We start from the raw sequence: 21,384 nt of genomic DNA on the forward strand, positions 1-21,384 counted from the left end.
TTTCGCCTTATTCTATCAAAACGTATGAAACCTCCACAAAACCTTCGGTAAATCTGAAAGCCCAGATCCTGCTGAGCACTCGACAACGAAGTTTGTGGCTGAAATTCCCTTAGATTATTAGATGTCGGTTGTGTTTTCTCAGCCTCTGTAACGCTGACTGCCGCCATGTTGCTTTCGTTGTTGACAAAAACCTCTTTGGTGTACTACGCTCACGTGACGCACCGTGCAACCACTTCTGGGAAAACGCTATTCTGCTCAAAGAGAAGTAGTCCGTGATAAAACTTAACTACTTTACAGTCTTGTGGAGATTGTACGACCATAACCTGAAAACGCCTTCAACTTGTGCCTGTGGACTGCGCTACTTCCAACTGTGAAATCCTTGTGCTCATGTGCTCCACTGTACTGAAACAACGGCGGAAAAGTTGGTCGAAGAAGTGCTGTTTCAGGCATACAGAGGTGGGTGTCGAAGCAACTACTACAGAAATTTTTTTATTTTTGCAATGTTTGGTCTTTTTACCGTCATTCATTAATTTAGCATTTGCTTATTTTAATTAAGGGCCTGCTCTCTCTGTAGAAATTGAGGTTAAAAGCTTCTGCTTCGGCTATTTTCCAAACATTTTACTGTTTAACTTCGAAGACGAGATATATTCAGATGCCAATACTTGACCATAATACACATAATTCACCATAATTCATAATACAATAGGCAGCCACATTTGCAGTTTTTCTTCATTTGTTCTATCGCTTTGTTTGCAGAAGCAATTCGGAAGAATTTTAAGGAGGCTACAGACGACCGAATCCGCTTGGCCATGGGACTCCATTTCAAACAGGCCCCAGCTCGGACTGGTGGAGGGGGTTACAGGAGACCCAGGACACCAGTGGTGTAGTTTTATTTTAAAGGTTTGGTTTGCAGCAATAAAACAAACAAACAAAAAAATATATATAAAAAAAAATGTTGTTGTTATTGTTCTGGTTTTAATTTTGTATTTACAAGTTGTTCTATTTTTTCACTGCAATGACCCACCTCCAGAAGGGTTAATAAATACAATCCATTAATTTGCAGTCATTATTTAATTATTTCCTTATGTTTATAAGTGTTTTGTATTTTACTTTGAAAAACCTGAAGTTTATTTTGAAGACCGGAAGTAGTGGGCCGCGCTAGTGAAGCAGTTTAACCTCACTAATGCACAGATGGAGCACGCCACTTCACTTCCGCGTGAGAGAGAAAAACGGGAAAAAAGGTATGAAAACTGTACAATGTCGCAGTCAAACTGACAACTGAAGTAGTTGTTGATACCATGCTCCGAAAACTCCGTTTCAGAGAGAGGAAAAACCGTCGTTGAAGCACTTTCCGGCCGCGTTTCTCCTGAAAAAACCATTGGTAAGCTAGTCGCCACTGTTGCAGTGTGTGTGTGTGTGTGGAGATGTGAGGTGACCATGCTGTTTCAATTAAGGGTGTTTTGTACATCTTAAGTTGTTTTTGATTCATGTTTTGCACTTAAAAACATTTAAATTAATGGATTGATGGTGAAATTTGACTGGAATTAGCACATTATGACAGTTTTACTGTGTGAAATGCCTCATCTTTTGCACATCATGTGATGCGAAGTTAAAATGTGTTCAGGAGTACAAGAAGTCATTTTAAGTTCATTTAAGTTGCTCATAAGCAGCAATGCTGTAATTTAAGTTAGTTAGGTTATGAGAACTGATGTATTTCAGTGAAAATCTCTTCTCTGTTGTTAAAAAAAAAAAACTAGAAAATGAGAGAAACACATGAGGAAGCACATGTTATGCCTTCATGTGGAAGTAAGAATTCCTTGGTTGAATGCAATCTTTAAAACATTATTCCTTTTGATTTTAATTGATTAAAATGCATTTTGACATGATAAACTCTTAATTGTTAAGATTAATTATGGTTTTCAGCATGTAACCCATAGTATTTTGATTCCTGTTTGATAAAGATTATCAGTGTTGTACAACCACCTTGAATTGAACATTTAGGTGATCATTTGAAGAGGTTCTGTGCATTGAATTGGATTGTAAACCTGTTTTCTAAATACAGGTCAGGCTCTATTGTGATGCTTGGAAAGAGTGAAGCTTCAGCTTTCATGTCTGACGAAGCTGATGAGCGATCCAACTGATGACGAGCTCCCAGTCCACCTTCGGTGCTTCAAGCAGAACTTTTAATTCCGCCACACCACTTAATGGATTAAGTGGTAGGATTTGTGTCAGTCCAACTGACCGGCACCAACGAAAGCCTTCCTTGGATATCCTTGAATCTTGACTTTTGACTTTGACTTTTGGATCCAAACCACCGAGGAACACTCCCATTTGGACATTTATTTATTTTATTTTATTTCTTAGTTTATGGGCCCAAGGTTGTAATGTTATTGTGTTTCGTATTGTTAAGATCTTTGTGGAACTAAAGAGTTTCAAGTCATTCTGCCTCTGTGTCCAGTGGTTATTGTTTCACTCGGCTCCTACGAACCTAGTATGTGACGTGTATGTACCCTGAAGTGGGTTACATTTAAAAAAAAAAAAAATGTTTTTTATATTTTATGTCGGTAGTTTGTATTAGAGTTTGTGCTTCTCTTTTCAAGTGGTGTAAAGAAATTAAATATTTTTTGGACATTCACATTTTTGAATTTTATTTAAAAGGCATTGGTTTAGATTACAGTACTAATGGTTAAAAAAGCTCAGATTAAAAAAAATGTTAAAATACAGGTTTCTGGTGAATAATAAAAAAATTGCAATGGCTGCATTTTTGTTAGAATATCTTAATACGTTCAATAGACGTCTATAAGACGAGTAGTTTTTGTAAGGGGTTTAGATCTGGTACAAAAGTAAATGTCTAGCAAACGTCTAAATTTATACGTCTATAAATAGACGTTTATTAGCGGTTATTTAAACGTCTAAGATCAGAAGAGGCGTATAAATTTGGTATATAAATGAACGTCTAATAAACGTCTAAGTTTAGACGTCTACAAATAGACGTATATTAGTGGTTATTTAAACGTCTAAGATGAGACGAGGCGTACAGACGTAGACGGCTAAAAGACGGCTAAAAGACGGCTAATGCTTAGACGTCTAAAAGATGTCTAGCTTAGACCGCTAAAAAACTTTCATTTTTAGACCACTGGTAGACCAATTTTAGACTAGACGTCGAAGAACAATTAGACGTCATTTAGACCGAAAAATGCTCGGTGGGTAGTTCAGTATTTGGAGATGAGCTATGCACCTTACAGTTGTTTTTTTAAATAAATATTTATAGAATAATTGATTAAACTGCAACGTCTAAATTCCGTCTAAAAACAGACGGAATCTAGACGGTTGAAATCAGGTCTAATAAAATACTAGACGTCTACTAGCCGTCTATTGCTCAGTGGGACAGTATGGAGGGATCCCTCTCCCAGGGACGGAGAGCTTTGGCAACAGCTAGCATGAGACAATAAGAAGTAAAGCTTCCTGGCGAGCATTTTTCCGTCTAAATGACGTCTAAATGATGTCTAAATGTTTCTTCGACGTCTAGTCTAAAATTGGTCCACCAGTGGTCTAAAAATGAAAGTTTTTTAGCGGTCTAAGCTAGACGTCTTTTAGACGTCCAAGCATTAGCCATCTTTTAGCTGTCTATTAGCCGTCTATTAGCCCTCTACGTCTGTACGTCTCATCTCATCTTAGACGTTTAAATAACCACTAATACATGTCTATTTGTAGACGTCTAAACTTAGACGTTCATTTATATACCAAATTTATACGCCTCTTCTGATCTTAGACGTTTAAATAACCGCTAATGAACGTCAATTTATAGACGTATAAATTTAGACGTTTGCTATACGTTTACTTTTGTACCAAATTTAAACCCCTTACAGAAACCACTAGTCTTATAGACGTCTATTGAACGTATTACGATATTCAAATAAAATGCAGCATCGCAATTTTTTAATCATTCACCACAAACCTGTATTTTAATTTTTTTTAATCTTATCTCCTTTTTTAACCATTAATACTGTAATCTAAACCAATACCTTTTAAATAAAACTCAAAAATATGAATGTCAAAAAATATTTTTAATTTCTTTACACCACTTGAAAAGAGAAGCACAAACTCTAATACAAACTACCTACATAAAATATTTAAATAAGTTTTTTTTGTTTTGTTTTTTAAATGTAACCCACTTCAGGGTGTGTACACGTCACATACTAGGTTCGAAGGAGCCGAGTGAAACAATAACCACTGGACACAGAGGCAGAATGATTTCAAACTCTTTAGTTCCACAAAGATCTTAACAATACTAAACACAATAACATTACAACCTTGGGCCCATAAACTAAGAAATAAAATAAAGTAAAATAAATAAATGTCCAAATGGGAGTGTTCCTCGGTGGTTTGGATCCAAAAGTCAAAGTCAAAAGTCAAGATTCAAGGATATCCAAGGAAGGCTTTCATTGGTGCCGGTCAGTTGGACTGACACAAATCCTACCACTTAATCCTAATGGATGTGGCGGAATTAAAAGTTCTGCTTGAAGCACCGAGGTGGACTGGGAGCTCGTCATCAGTTGGATCGCTCATCAGCTTCGTCAGACATTAAAGCTGAAGCTTCACTCTTTCCAAGCATCACAATAGAACCTGACCTGTATTTAGAAAACAGGTTTACAATCCAATTCAATGCATAGAACCTCTACAAATGATCACCTCAATGTTCAATTCAAGGTGGTTGTACAACACTGATATATCTTTATCAAACAGGAATCAAAATACTATGGGTTACATGCTGAAAACCATAATTAATCTTAACAATTAAGAGTTTATCTTGTCAAAATGTATTTAAATCAATTCAAATCAAAAGGAATAATGCTTTAAAGATTTCATTCAACCAATGAAGTCTTACTTCTACATGAAGGCATAACATGTGCTTCCTCATGTGTTTCTCTCATTTTCTCATTTTTTTAACATCAGAGAAGAGACTTTCGCTGAAATACATCAGTTCTCATTCCTCCTTGAAAGTCTCGACCCCTACCAGTTTGCCTACAGGTCTAACAGATCGACAGAGGACGCTGTAGCCACAGCGCTCCACACGTCACTGTCCCACCTGGAGCGGCGGGGGACTTATGCTCGGGTGCTCTTTGTGGATTATAGCTCTGCTTTTAATACTATCCTTCCTCATAGGCTGGTGGAGAAACTGAGAGACCTTGGACTTCCACACTCCATCTGTATGTGGATCTACAGCTTCCTGTCGGACCGCAGGCAGAGGGTGAGGGTGGGAGACGACACATCCGGGACCGTCAGCCTTAGCATCGGCTCCCCCCAAGGCTGTGTGCTGAGCCCTCTGCTTTATTCCCTCTACACATCGGACTGTACCTCTGCACACCCCAGTAACACCATCATTAAGTTCGCCGACGACACCACAGTAGTGGGGCTCATCTCCGGGGGGGATGAGTCTGCATACAGGGCTGAGGTGGAGCAGCTGACTGGGTGGTGTAGAGAAAACAACCTGCTCCTCAACACAGTAAAAACCAAGTAGTTGATCATTGATTTTCGAAGGACTAAAACAGACATCCCACCCCTTCTCATCAACGGGGACTGTGTGGAGAGGGTAGAGGACTTCTGCTTTCTGGGAGTCCACTTAGAGAAAGACCTGACCTGGACTATGAACACCTCTGAGCTTCTGAAGAAGGTCCAGCAGAGACTGCACTTCCTGAGGGTGCTCAGGAAGAACAACATCTCCCAGAGACTGCTGGAGTCCTTCTACAGGAGTACAATCGAGAGCATCCTGGGGTACTGCCTGTGTGTGTGGTACACCAGCTGCACAGCAGCCCAGAGGACGTTTCTGCAAAGGACCATCAACATGGCCCAAAAGATCACCGGCTGCCCTCTCCTCACACTGGAGGAACTGCATCACTCCCACTGCCTCCGAAAGGCGAGGAAAATAACCCAGGACCCCTCTCACCCTGGTCACCACATGTTGAGTCTGTTACCGTCAGGCAGGCGGTACAGGTCCATTACTGCAAGAACAAATCGGTTCAGGGACAGTTTCTATCCGACAGCAGTTAGGATCCTGAACAAAGGCTAAATGGAAGGATAATGCACTCAAACGATGGCAGTTTTTCTGCACCTGCAGTGATGTTATTTTATTTGCATTGTATGCATCTTATTTATTTATATATTTATATGGATCTTTTTTATCTACTTAATTTTTATGTTACTTATTTATGTCTGTCTTTGCACTGACTGAAGGGCTTCGCAATTTCGTTGTACTTGTTACAAGGACAAATAAAGTTCTATTCTCATAATCTAAGTAATTTAAATTACAGCTTTGCTGCTTATAAGCAACTTAAATGAACTTGAAATGACTTCTTGTACTCCTTCTGAACACATTTTAACTTCCCATCACATGTGCAAAAGATGAGGCATTTCACACAGTACAATTCTCAGATGTGCTCATTCCAGTCAAATTTCACCATCAATCCATTAATATAAATGTTTTTAAGTGCAAAACATGAAACAAAAGCAACTTAAGATGTACAAAACATCCTTAATTGAAACAGCATGGTCACTTCATGACATCTCCACATACACAACAGTGGTGACTAGCTTACCAATTGTTTTTTCAGGAGAAATGCGGCTGGAAAGAGCTTCAACAACGTTTTTTTCCTCTCGCTGAAACGGAATTTTCGGAGCATGGTATCAACAACTACTTCATTTCTCAGTTTCACTGTGAAATTGTACAGTTTTCATACTATTTTCCCGTTTTTCTCTCTCACACGGAAGTGAAGACGCGCGCTCCATCTGTGCATTAGTGAGGTTAAGCTGCTTCACTAGCGCGGCCTACTACTTCCGGTCTTCAAAATAAACTTCAGGTTTTTCAAAAATTAAATACAAAACACTTATAAACATAAAGAAATAATTAAATAATGACTGAAAATTAATAGATTGTATTTATTAACCCTTCTGGAGGTGGGTTACATAAACATTGCAGTGAAAAAAAACAGAACAAATTGTAAATACCAATCTAGACGGTTGAAATTAGGTCTAAAGAAAACTAGATGTGTACTAGGCGTCTATTGTTCAGTGGGTTAGGACTATGTTGAGGACAGTCCGTTGGACGGTCCAGCACAAGAAGCACGGATCCCAGCAGTAGAACCGAAGCCAGTCCGCAGGCACAGCACCGACAGGAGTGTCCTCCCGGTCCGGCTGGAGCTTGTTCGTAGGCCCTCGTAATAATGGAGTCAGCAACTGAAACTGGAGAAGACTCCCCCTCGAAGGGGGGGACAGCAGGTGAAAAGCAATGAACGGACTGAAGGGAATAACATTCAGACATTAGAGGATAGGGCTCAGTGCACCGTACTTCCCACAGCATTCTAGCTCCTAGGGCAGCTTTGTGGATAGTTTAGTATTTAAACTATTATTTAGTTAGAATAGTTTAGATAGTTTAATTTAGTTTAGTTTAGTTTAGTTTAGTTTAGTTTAGAATCCCAAGCTGACCTGATCATAGGCTGTATCGAAGAGAAACGTCTTGAGCCTAACCTTAAATGTGGAGACTGTGTCTGCCTCTTTGACACCACTTGGAAGCTGGTTCCATAAAAACGGTGCCTGATAGCTAAAGGCTCTTCCACCTAGTGTCCATTTAGAGACTCTAGGAGTCACCAGTAACCCTGCATTTTGAGAGCGAAGTGCTCTGATTGGTTGATAAGGCGTTAAAGCATCTTGGAGATAGGTCGGAGCCATCCCATGTAGGATTTTGTAAGTGAGGAGAAGGATTTTAAATCTAACTCTAAACTCGATAGGAAGCCAGTGAAGAGATTTTAGAATGGGAGTAATGTGTTCACGTCTTCTAGTTCCGGTTAATAATCTGGCAGCCGCATTTTGAACCAACTGAAAGTTTTGGTAACGCTTCCTTTTACAGTACGTGGTAACTGCAAGGTAACTGCAAGGTAAGTACCATGTAATAAGGAGAAGTTACTGTAAAATTACCATGTAATTACAGGGTAACTATGTTGCTAATTACCTAGTACTTTTAGAGTAATTACCAAACCAATTCCAGGCAAAGACCAAGTAACTACCTGGTAGTAAGTATTAATTACTGGGTAATTATAATGTATATAGGAACTATGTCATTAATTGCCAAGTACTTACTAAGTAATTGCTAAGTAATTACCATGTAATCAATGGGAAATGTAGACTTTTTACTAGATATTACTCGGTACTGCTAGGTGTGTACGCTATGTATTTCCCTAGTAGTCAAGTGTTTTTTACTACTTACCTGGTAACTTCTTAGTATTTCCCAGTAACTACAACATTTACCTGGTAATTACGGTTGAACTGTAGACTACTGCAAAAGGAAGTGAGGCCTGTTTCCACACTATTACCTGGTAACTACTTATTCATTACCCAGGAACTGCAAAAATACCTACCTCGAAATTACATAGTTATTAAAGTGGATTTGTACTGTAAAAGGAAGTGAGGTCTGTTTCCATGTTATTACCTGGTAATTACTCAGTATTTAGCCCGTTACTCGGAAACTTTCACATTACCCCACACACTTGCACCAAAAATGCAGCAAACCCCATCAGTGTCTGTGATACAGTCTCTGAACAGCACACTGTGTCTGTCAGGAGATCAGAGTTTCCATCAAAACCACCATCACCAGCCATCACATTACATTAAGATGAACGCATTATTATTACACTACCTCACTCCAAACACCTCACTGTGACAGACATGCAAAAACAAGAGAGCTGCCAAAGATAAACATTTTAATCAAATGGAGTTCAACTTCTTATAAAACAATTTACAAAACAGTGCACATTTTTAGCAGTCAGGCACTTTTTTTTTTAAGAAACAGAACAGATTTGTTTTGCAAAAAACAAAATACAAATAACAGTGATAAACAATCACTATAAATCAACATTAATAAGTACACTGCTCCAGTCTTGTGAATTCACATCATCATGTGTTTTCTGCAGATCCGCTGGTCTACAGGAACCCTTGATCTCCATCATCCCGAATACCCAGGACCGCCGTCGCCAGGTGTTGTCACGTCGTCCACGTCCAGACTTGTACCTCCCTCGGCATGATGGAAACGAGGACAGCACAACTTTTCCTTCTTAAAGGTCTGATACACGATTTCTCGAAAAGACGAAGCCCCACGTCTGTTACTCACTTTTTGAACAACGCGCATGCGCCAGACCATCCGCCCGAATCTCCTGCTTCTCCCAGGAAACGCGGAAGTGTACGAGCGCGATCTCCTCTTCTCCACCGTGCACGGCTCTATTTACAGTTTCTGTGATCCGCCTCGCTCATAAATAAAGCTTTTTTTCCGAAACAGTTACAGTTTCATTATGTCAGACTCGCCATCGGTAAGTACTAGCTCAGAAGCTCACGGCGACATAAACACTCTGAACGCGCATGCGCAAAAGGGAGAAGCTGATTGGGCGCAAGCACGGAGAACCGCCTTATGAAAGCAGCTCGTCAGAATGATTGACAAACAGACCCACCAATTATTTAGGTGATCCACCCGGAAATCAAAATGTTGTATTACACCTTTAATGCTCAGGGTTTATTCACTGTAACACCCAAACCCCAAACGTGAGAACTGAAAACATACAAATATACATATTAATAAACAGAAACTTACACAATAAACAAATATACACATTGCACAAAACACAAATATCTTTAAACCTTCAAACATACACATGAAACCGACATTACAACCGAAACATTCACCCATGAGACCACAGCCACCCAGCACCAGCTGCAGAGCCACCACACTACCACTGCTATAATGATCAATAAAACACCAAGCAAAAGGAAATATACACACCTCACTGACTGCATCACACTGTAAAGGAGGTAAGCCGTTTGTTTTTGCTCTTTTCACGGAGTTTTTAGTGCATTTTTTCTCTCTCCCCGTTTATCTGTGCACCACTTAACGTGGTCCTACCCGGAACGTTCCGCCGTAAACACACTTTCTCTCAATAGAGGTAGAACCGAAATTTAATTAAATATAAATATCACCATATCACCAAGTGGCAGAACTCACCGTCTGCAGACGTTCTGCCATAAATAAGCTTTCTCTCAGTCGAGGTAGAACCGAAATTTAATTAAATATAAATATCACCGAGTGGCGGAACTAACCGTCTGCAGACATTCCGGGTAGGACCACATTAAGTGGTGCACACATAAACGTGAAGAGAGAAAAAACGCTCCAAAAAGTATGTAAAAAGAGCAAAAACAAACGGCTTACAATGTGAAGCAGCCAGTGAGGTGTGTATATTTCCTTTTGCTTGGTGTTTTATTGATCATTATAGCGGTGGTAGTGTGGTGGCTCTGCAGCTGGTGCTGGGTGGCTGTGGTCTCATGGGTGAATGTTTCGGTTGTAATGTCGGTTTCATGTGTATGTTTGAAGGTTTAAAGATATTTGTGTTTTGTGCAATGTGTATATTTGTTTATTGTGTAAGTTTCTGTTTATTAATATGTATATTTGTATGTTTTCAGTTCTCACGTTTGGGGTTTAGGTGTTACAGTGAATAAACCCTGAGCATTAAGAAGAAAAAGTTGTGCTGTCCTCGTTTTCATCACACCGAGGGAGGTACAAGTCTGGACGTGGACGACGTGACAACACCTGGCGACGGCGGTCCTGGGTATTCGGGATGATGGAGATCAAGGGTTCCTGTAGACCAGATGGGTCGACAGAAAACACATGATGTGAATTCACAAGACTGGAGCAGTGCACTTATTAATGTTGATTTATAGTGATTGTTTGTCACTGTTATGTGTATTTTGTTTTTTGCAAAAGAAATCTGTTCTGATTCTTAAAAAAAAAAAGTGCCTGACTGCTAAAAATGTGCACTGTTTTGTAAATTGTTTTATAAGAAGTTGAACTCCATTTGATTAAAATGTTTATCTTTGGCAGCTCTCTTGTTTTTGCATGTCTGTCACAGTGAGGTGTTTGGAGTGAGGAAGTGTAATAATAATGCGTTCATCTTAATGTAATGTGATGGCCGGTGATGGTGGTTTTGATGGAAACTCTGATCTTCTGACAGACACAGTGTGCTGTTCAGAGACTGAATCACAGACACTGATGGGGTTTGCTGCATTTTTGGTGCAAGTGTGTGGGGTAATGTGAAAGTTTCCGAGTAACGGGCTAAATACTGAGTAATTACCAGGTAATAACATGGAAACAGACCTCACTTCCTTTTACAGTACAAATCCACTTTAATAACTATGTAATTTCGAGGTAGGTATTTTTGCAGTTCCTGGGTAATGAATAAGTAGTTACCAGGTAATAGTGTGGAAACAGGCCTCACTTCCTTTTGCAGTAGCCTACAGTTCAACCGTAATTACCAGGTAAATGTTGTAGTTACTGGGAAATACTAAGAAGTTACCAGGTAAGTAGTAAAAAACACTTGACTACTAGGGAAATACATAGCGTACACACCTAGCAGTACCGAGTAATATCTAGTAAAAAGTCTACATTTCCCATTGATTACATGGTAATTACTTAGCAATTACTTAGTAAGTACTTGGCAATTAATGACATAGTTCCTATATACATTATAATTACCCAGTAATTAATACTTACTACCAGGTAGTTACTTGGTCTTTGCCTGGAATTGGTTTGGTAATTACTCTAAAAGTACTAGGTAATTAGCAACATAGTTACCCTGTAATTACATGGTAATTTTACAGTAACTTCTCCTTATTACATGGTACTTACCTTGCAGTTACCATGTTAATACATGGTAATTACCGTACTGTAAAAGGAAGCGTTACCAAAGTTTTTTTAATGCACTTTTTGGGCAGGCTGCGAGAAGGGAGTTGCAGTAGTCCAGTCTAGTGGAAACAAATGCATGGTTGAGTTTTTCTGCATCGCTTCTAAGTAGAATGTTTCTTATTTTAGCTATGTTGCACAAGTGGAAATATGCTGTTTTACAAGCCAGGTTGATGTGTGCTTTAAAGGAGATATCCTGATCAAATAAGACCCCGAGGTTCCTGACAGTAGAGGAGGAGGATACACTGACGTTATCTAAGGTGATAATCTGTTCAGATAGACACTCTCTCAGTTTATGGGGGCCTAGTATAATGACCTCTGTTTTGCCAGGATTAAGATGGAGATAGTTCGTAGTCATCCAGGTTTTAATTTCTCTGATACAGTCACTGAGTCTGTCTATTTTATTAGTTTGATCAGCTTTCATAGATAAATACAATTGTGTGTCATCTGCATAGCAATGAAAATTGATATTGAGACTTCTAATTATGTTCCCTAAAGGAAGCATATACAACAGAAATAAAATTGGCCTGAGTACGGACCCTTGAGGAATCCCATAGCTGACCTAGGAGCACGGTGAGGACTGTTGGTTAACGTGAACAAATTGGTACCTATTAGATAAATAGGATTTGAACCAGCAGAGGGCTTTTCCTCTGATGCCAACCTCACATTCTAACCTCTGCAGGAGAATATTGTGGTCAATTGTATCAAAAGCTGCACTGAGGTCTAAGAGAACCAGGATTGAGACTAGACCTGCGTCAGCCGCCAATAGCAAGTCATTAGTGACTTTAACTAACGCAGTCTCAGTGCTGTGATAAGCTCTATATCCTGACTGAAATTTCTCAAATAAACTATTGTCCTGTAGGTGGCGGCAAAGCTGCTTAACCACGATTTTTTCCAGAACTTTTGAAATAAAAGGCAGATTTGATATCGGTCTGTAGTTGGCTAGAATATCAGGATCAAGATTAGGTTTTTTCAGCAGTGGTTTGATTACTGCGAATTTAAATGACTGTGGCACATAGCCAATTTCTAGAGACGTATTTATTATAGTTATTATCGTATTTAAGATAACTGGAAGAATATCTTTGAAAAGCTTAGTTGGAATTGGATCTAGGAGACAGGTCAAAGTTTTAGAAGACATTACAATTGAAGTAATCTCAGCCCCATCTACTGATGAGAAACTATCTAGTATTTCAGGTATTTCAGGTGGCGGCAGTGGCTGGATTCCCTGAGCTTGATCTGAGGAAAGCTCTGATTTTACCTCTGATGGTTATGATTTTATCATTAAAGAATTTAAGAAAGTCATGGCAGTTTAAAGATTCTGGGATGACTGGTTCTACTGCAGTATGACTGTTTGTCAGTCTGGCTACAGTATTGAACAGAAACCGAGGGTTATTTTTGTTTATTTCTATTAAACAAGAGTAATATAATGTCTTGGCTTTAAAAAGAGTTTGTTTATAGCTTAACAAGTTACATTTCCAAGCCTTCAGAGATTGTTCCGATTTAAATTTACGCCACAGTCTTTCTAATTGCCGAGTTTTTTGTTTGAGAACACGGGTTTCAGAATTAAACCATGGAGCAAAGCGCCTGGGTCGATTGGTTTTCAGCTGCAACGGAGCCACTACGTCAAGGGCAGATTTTAGTGAGTGCATAGCACTGTCAACAAACTGATCACTATTACTGGTCAATAAGCTCATTTCTGTGAGTTCTCAAGATAATGCAGCAAATGCAGGCTGGATCAATTCTTTGTATCGAGCCACAGATTATTCAGATAATGTCCGTATCAGCTGAATTTGATCTTTTTGAGCAGAGTAGTCTTCAATCAAAACCTGAAAAGTAATCAAAAAATGGTCTGAGAGTATGGGGTTCTGAGGGAGAACATTTAGGTCACTGACTTCTATCCCATATGTTAAGACCAGATCCAGGGTGTGCTTGTGACTATGAGTGGATTCATCAACATTTTGAGTGAAACCGATGCTATCTAATACTGCAATAAACGCATTACTCAAACTGTCACCAGAATCATCCACATGGATGTTAAAGTCACCTATTATAAGGATCTTGTTATGAGCCAATACTATATTGCTTAAAAACTCTGAGAACTCAGTTAAAAAGTCAGAGTAAGGACCAGGAGGTCGATACACAATAATTAATAGCACAGCTTTTTGATTCTTCCAATTTGGACAAGTAAGCGTTAGTATTAAACTTTCAAGGGAGTTGAATTTAACATTAGTTTTGGGTTTAAGAAGAAGACTGGAGTGCGATATCACTGCCACACCTCCACCTCGACCTGTTGATCTAGGTGTTTGGAAAATAACATAGGTTGGAGGGGTACATTCATTGAGCCTCACATAGTCATCTTGCTGAAGTCAAGTTTCTGTTAGAGCAAGGAGATCAATGTTATTGTCACCGATAAGGTCATTAACTAACAGAGATTTAGTGTAAATTGCTCTAATGTTTAGTAGACCACATTTTATGTATTTCCTACTGGAAAAGTTAATCTGTCTCGTACAGGTGTTAAGCTTTTTACCCATTGACTTTTTTTTAATGCTTTGAGCACTATGGACAGACACAGTCTCTGTTTGCCTAGGTAAACCTCCATGCTTGACTTGTAAAAATCCGGGAGCAGGATAAGTAACAGGATCAACAAGATCAATAGAGGAGCGTTCTATATGACTGCTCTGCGCCGGGGGCTCATAGCTGGATTGTCAATTTATAGTACTAAGCCGATCACCCATATTGTGAGCTAAGAGGGCTGCACCATCCAAAGTTGGGTGGATGCCGTCCCTGCGGATGAGCCCAGGCTTTCCCCAGAAGGTTCACCAGTTGTTTAGAAAAAATAACTCTGTTTTCCTCACTCCATCTGGACAACCAGCGATTGAATGATGAAAGTCGGCTATACATTACATCATTGACCAAATTGGGCAGGGGACCAGAGAATATTACGGTATCAGACATCGACTTAGCCAATTCACACACCGAGGTTACTTCTACAATTCTACAATTCTACAATTTCATTTAGCAGACGCTTTTGTCCAAAGCGACGTACAACACAAGCAAGAATACAGACATAAGAAAGAAAGAAACCATTAGTAAATGCTTCAATTGCTTCAAGTGCGATTGGTCAAGGGAGTTGCCATCAAGTTGCAGAAGAGGAGCCACTAACCCCCCCGCCTTTTTTTTGTGTGTGTGTGTGTGTGTGTGTGTGTGTGTGTGTGTGTGTGTGTGTGTGTGTGTGTGTGTGTGTGTGTGTGTGTGTGTGTGTCAACTTAGTCAGTGGCACATAAGTGCTGGGTTTTAGAACACCTGACCAATCCTTACCCGAACATGGGGTCGGATTAAGACCCTAGGTGTTCTCTGAACAGTTGAGTCTTCAATTAATAATAAATAATAATGCATTGGTTTTATATAGCGCTTTTCAGGACACTCAAAGATGCTTTACATTGCATTGCATTATTCATTCACACCATAGTGGGTGGTGGTAAGCTACTACTGTAGCCACAGCTGCCCTGGGGCAGACTGACAGAAGCAAGGCTGCCAATCTGTGCCATCGGCCCCTCCGACCACTACCAATTGTCTCTTGAAAGTAGAAAGACGGAACGCAGCGAGTTAGGAAGTTCATTCCACCATTTGGGAACAACAGAGGAGAAGAGTCTGGCAAGAGATTTAGAGCCGTGCTGGGCTGGAAGCACCAGACGTCTCTCACATGCAGAGCGAAGAGGGTGTGAAGGAGAGTAGACCTGGATCAGGGAATCCAGGCAGGCCGGAGCCGTTCTTGTAAGCGTTTTGTACGCCAGGAGGAGAGATTTGAATATGATCCTGGCTGCAACTGGAAGCCAATGAAGGGAGATCAACAGAGGAGTGACATGAGCTCTTTTGGGCTGGTTGAAGACCAGACGTGCTGTTGCATTCTGGATCCAGTGGTGGATTTAACAAATTTGGGGCCCAAGGCAAAGGCAGGAATGGGGCCCTCTCAAATGAGAATACAACACACACGCCATTTTGATACTCACTAGTTGCTCATCTCCACACTTCGACAACTGACCCTCCCGAACAGGTGTTGACGTCGCCGTTACACTTGCTGGTTGTTGTGGAAATTGTATTTTGTTTTGATTCATACTAAGTTTGAACATGATAAATACCATGAACAGTAAAGCCTCAGTTGCAACTTATGTCTCATTAAAACCATCTGCACATGATGGGCGTAAGTTTAGGTGGGGGGGTGGGGGGGTGGGGGGTGGGGGGGGACTCACACAAATCCTTCACATGTAGCTATTGTAACCCCGGTTATTTTCAGTAGTAATTAACATTCCGACGCTCCTGAACACACCATCCGCTGATTGCAGAGACACACACAGACGTTCACGAGGATTAAAAAAATAAAAACAACGTGTGGCTGCTCTAAATGTGCTTTGTTCCATTGGAACAGTTACTTGGGGCCGACTTGGCTTGGGGCCGGCGAGGTCAGGGATAACTTGGCTTGGGGCCGTGGTGGGTTGCTGCTGCGAGCTGCTGCCATGGTGAAGTATGTCGTCCCTTTGGGGCATTTTGAGAGCAGCTTTCTGCTTTCCTCCTTTATCCTCCTTTTTTCAGCACCGCTGGGGTAGCTTCTTTTCATCGTCTTTTTCTTTTCTGTTCTTTTCTCTTCTCTGCTCTTCTCTTGTCTTCACGCCGTTTGTTTTCGTATGTTTTGCTGCTGTCTTCCTGGATCCTCTCCGCACATGCGCAGTGAGATGGACTGATCCAATGTCGTGGAGACTGAAGGGGGGGCCCGAGACACACATAATACAATAAGCATTCTGCTGGCATTTTAGGGATAGGATTTCAATCAAAACATAATTAATGTGTACAAATAAGTAATAACTGTATTAACCATAAGTGTATGAGGAGTTTTATGGGGCCCCCAGGAACTTGGGACCCTAGGCAACTGCCTAGTTTCGCCTAATGGTAAGTCCGTCCTTGTCTGGATCATCTGTAGAGGTTTGACTGTACATGCAGGGAGACCTGCCAGAAGAGAGTTGCAGTAGTCAATGCGTGATATCATGAGAGCCTGAATCAGAAGCTGTGTGGCCTGTTGGGTCAGGAAGGGTCTGATCTTCCTGATGTTGTAGAGGGCATAACGACAAGACCGAGAAACTGAGGCCACGTGAACCTTTAAGGTCAGCTGGTCATCAATCATGACACCCAGGTTTCTGGTTGAGTTAGTGGGCACAAGTAGGCTCGAGTAAAGTTGGACACTGATCTGAGGCTGGACAGATGGACAAGCTGGAAAGACCATGAGTTCAGTCTTAGACAGATTTAGCTGAAGGTGGCGTTCCTTCATCCAGGTGGAGATATCAGCCAGACATGTTGATATCCGAGCTGAGACTGTGGTGTCGTCAGGTGGAAAAGAGAGGAAGAGCTGAGTGTCATCAGCATAACAGTGGTAGGAGAAGCCATGGGAGCGAATCACTGCACCAAGTGAAGTGGTGTACAGAGAGAAGAGTAAGGGGCCAAGCACCGACCCCTGAGGGACCCCTGTTGATAGGCCATGTGACCTTGACACCTCCCCTCGCCATGACACTCTGAAAGATCTGCCTGTGAGGTAGGACTTGAACCACAACAGGACGGAACCTGAGATGCCGAGGTCAGAGAGTGTGGAGAGGAGGATTTGATGGTTCACGGTGTCAAAGGCAGCAGACAAGTCCAGCAGCAGTAGGACAGAGGACTGACCAGCAGCTCTTGCCAGCCGCAGAGATTCTGTGACTGAAAGGAGTGCAGTCTCGGTGGAGTGGTCGCATCTGAAGCCTGACTGAAAGGGTCAAGTAGGTTGTTGTTCCGCAGGTGTTCAGAGACTTGGTTAAATACTGAGCGCTCCATTATTTTCGACAGGAATGGTAGAAGTGAGACTGGCCTGTAGTTTTCAACCTGGGCTGGGTTGAGATGAGGCTTTTTCAGTAGTGGGGTGACGCGGGCTTGTTTAAAGGTCCCATATTATGCTAAGTTTCAGCAAGTTCCAATGGGTCTCAGAGGTCCAATACCAGTCTATTTGATGTTTTTTGCCTAAAAATCCAGTTTTTTCCTGGACTTCAGCCAGCCTGAAGTCCCCTCTCCTGAGCTCTGCTGAGAACAGGCTGTTTCTGGTCTGTAGCTTTACATTCTAATGAGCTTCTCTGACCACGCCTCCTCCACACCATATATGGGAGAGGGCATGGCTCTCGCTCTGGTATCACGCTGTAATGTTGACACACGCAGAGCCGGCATGTCTGCTACGAACTCTGTGGTTCAGCCGTACCAATTTGAGCCAGAGTCTGACCCAGAAGGAGAGGCCCCTGAAGAAATTCAAACTCTGCGGCTGCAGCAGGACGTTTCTGAATGGTAAGTTCTCGATAGTATGTGTCCCTGATATTTTTCTTTTTACTTTTTTTGTGTGTGTTGTTGCACAGTAACTTATGCAGCTAGGTTACGTTAGCTCCTGCTAACGGTTACATCTCCGCTGTCGTCTCGTTACTTGGAGCTCTTTTGTTTAATGAGCACGATTGTGAAAAGCTGATAGTTATCTCTCATGACTGTATTCTTGCAGATTACGGAGAAAAGGTGTCGTCAGAGGACTGTTACAAGCCTCCGCTGTCTGTTGACAAAGAAGGCCAGAAAAAATCTTGTTTTTCGATGTTTAGAGCAGAGTCGTTTGTCATAACAGTTCCCTGCCATTTCTTTTTCACATTATATACTAATTCAGCGTAAATATGACTGTATCAATAATCTTTTAGTCAGTTTTCATAATTGGAGTCGGTGTACAGTGTTCTGGAAGCTACACTGTTCTCCATGTCCACATTAGTCACATGCTATAAATTAGATATTTCTTGCACCTGAAGTGGCTATTAAGCTAAGGATACTTCTGATCCACCTTTGCTTGTCCACTCATTTTTTGTTGAAATGTTCACTTTTCTCATTGGATAGGTGCACCTGTGGAAACTGAGCTACCATGCCCACAGAAGCTGAGAATATCTGCTGTTTGTAGATACCACAGGTAGCTTCATCTATACCCAAACTGAAAATAATTTGTCTTGATTAGGCTCCATGTTACATTTACAGTATAAATACAGTACATACATTTACCTTCTGTAACTCCCTGTAGGTCACCAGACGGCTGCGGGAGGTGGAGGAGCAGCCGTCCTGTATGGTGGACCATCCTGGGTTGGAGCCTGTTTGCCTCAGTGTGTACTCTCTTCAGAATGCCTGCCGATTGTATGGTACTGACTATGGTCCTTTACGGCTGAGAGGAATACACCAGTATGTTATGCTTTGTATCTAAATCAAAAATGTAGTCTTACTTTGCTTCAGTGAGCATAATCTTACAATTGTAACAAAACGTGATGAATGTGAATTGATTTTGCTTTTTTTAAAACTGCATATTTCTTCCAAAAGCCGTTGATCTGTGCATCATTCATGTAATCACAGAGTAACTTCTGTAGACAAGCATTTATTGAGAACACACACTTTACATATAACCCATAACATGGGGCCAGCCTATGACTGGCAATGACCTCCTCTGTGTCAGGCCGCTGAACTGTGCAGTCTGGAACGGGGATGGCCAGGACTGCCTCTGTATGATGCCGGATCCTTGAAGATTTCTTCAAAAATGAGGTCCATCATCTCAGCAACATACCCTGTTTTAGAAAAGACATGCACAAAGAAACTGTTGTTTTTGTTTTGTTTTTTTAATTTTACAATGACAGAGTTCTTTCCTAAATACGTCCTGGTGTTTGACATAGTAGCCTGGACACCTGTGAAAAAATACAATTTTTACTAAAGGAAGTCTTTCCATGACACATAAAGACAGTAACACGTTACATTATCGGTGAATAGTATTATAACAGGTGAATGATTACTAACTTCATCAACAGTAAATGAACTACACTTGGCCACAGACCTTTTCTTCTGACATGAGACTGTAGAGTCCTCCAGGACAGCTGTGTGCCTCCAGAACGGGTCTCCACTGGGTCAGTCTGGCATGCAGCATCCCTCAATGCAGGAACATCTGTGGTTGCAGTTGATGTGCTGGCCTGCATACAGGAAACCTGCATCTTCTCAAATACATAGCAACAGCAACAAATACTGCAAAAATGGCATGTGCACAGCTCCATTACTTCCTGGAGTTCTGACAGCACCTTTGTTTACTGTCTTTCATGATAGGATGAACTGATTCATCCAGGTGTGTCTGACCAGTTCATCCTATCATGAAAGACTGGAAATAAAGGTTCTGTCAGAACTTCAGGGAGTAGTGGAGCTGTGCATCTCGACCACTGTATCCCCCCTTTCACTTATTCCCTGTAACTCAACTACTACTACTATCAGGGAACAAAAACTATCGTTAGCATCTTGGTGCTAAGTAAAGGCTAATGCCTGAGGAGGTGTACATTATCACCGTCCGCATCGTCCATACATTATCCCTTACGTATATAATGCTCGTTTTACATGAAATATATGTTCATATGGCAGTGTTTCCTGCAAGGCAAGAAGTTTGGCCGGGGGGGGGTGTCGCCGCTAACGATGCTAACTGCTAATGCTGCTAACACTGCCGTGTTCGACTGTTGGAGAGTTGTTTTTCTTTTTTGTTCTCTGGTGGAAACCCTGATACGTCTTCTCTTCAACGTCCCCTGATATTATTTACCGTTGTGTGTTAAAGTAATATGAGGAGAGGACTCTATGTTAGCAACAGTAGCTTACGTTAGCTGCCATGCTAAAACCACTTTCAACAGGCTATAACACTCGGAAGGACGATATAGTAAAGCAACATATAATGGTAAAACTTACAGCTTCCACGTTTGTAGCTTGGTCACGGACAGTTGGAACCGATCCAGGCTTTAGCTTCAGCTTCTTGGCAAATCCTGATGTAAACTGGCCCTCGTTGTGAAAGCAGTCCGGAGTGAAATGGTGAGCACACACATACAACTTCTTAGGCGTTCTTGCGGGTGCATCTCCCTCGAAAATGAAATTAATCCACTGGGCCCTCAAACCCTCAGACAAAGGAGGCAAAAACAGACTGTGGTGCTGGCTAGTGCAGCCAACAACAGAGCAGCTGCCGGGCTTTGCATGTTCCGTCGCCATGTTTACTGAACCAGCAGCGTTTTCAGGGGTGCTGAATAAACATTAGTGTGGGCGGTGTTATCAACCCCGAGGAGGAGCGCTTTGGGTTTATGACGTCATAAACCAGGGAATTTCAAAACGGAGCATTTGAGCACACATTTTCAGAAAGGTGGAGTGTAGCAGGAGGAGGCCCTCTCCTGGCTTGTAATAATTAACCAATCCCGCCAGGGGGAGCTGTGTATAAAAGAGGGCCATTCTCACTGGTGCAGCCTCTGCCGCTGAGTCTGGAGTAGACCCCGCCCCTGGGCTTTCTCACTTCCTGGTGTGAGCCGTGCGAGCTGTGCTTACCTGTTGGGCTGCGTTTGGGGATCAATTCCCCCTTCATCTGGGTGTCAACTTGCTGCTAGATGAGTGAGTACAGTTCTCCCTCTGGAGGCACAGCCCTACTGTCATGATCAGCTGGCAGTAATCAGCTGTTTGTGTTTAGGTGGCTGTAGGGAGGTTGTAGACTCCCCACCTCTCCTACTGGGCGTGTCAGTTAAATG

General features: G+C 41.5%; 2 protein-coding genes and 1 long non-coding RNA gene across 3 annotated transcripts in view; 1 reads left to right on the forward strand and 2 right to left on the reverse strand.

Moving 5' to 3' along the window:
- Positions 1 to 21,384, reverse strand: part of LOC115408404 (GTPase IMAP family member 7-like) — a 693,369-nt gene that overhangs the window by 78,375 nt on the left and 593,610 nt on the right. The gene's annotated exons all lie outside the window — the stretch shown is intronic.
- LOC115386165 (uncharacterized) overlaps positions 1 to 21,384 on the reverse strand; it is an 86,586-nt gene that overhangs the window by 34,686 nt on the left and 30,516 nt on the right. The gene's annotated exons all lie outside the window — the stretch shown is intronic.
- LOC115408619 (uncharacterized) lies at positions 1,170 to 2,389 on the forward strand. Its single transcript, XR_003933781.1, has 3 exons — positions 1,170 to 1,241; positions 1,322 to 1,381; positions 2,063 to 2,389. It is a non-coding gene; the product is annotated as an uncharacterized LOC115408619 (long non-coding RNA).

The sequence above is a fragment of the Salarias fasciatus genome, chromosome 3, assembly GCF_902148845.1.
Source record: "Salarias fasciatus chromosome 3, fSalaFa1.1, whole genome shotgun sequence".
NCBI classification, from domain to species: Eukaryota; Metazoa; Chordata; class Actinopteri; order Blenniiformes; family Blenniidae; genus Salarias; species Salarias fasciatus.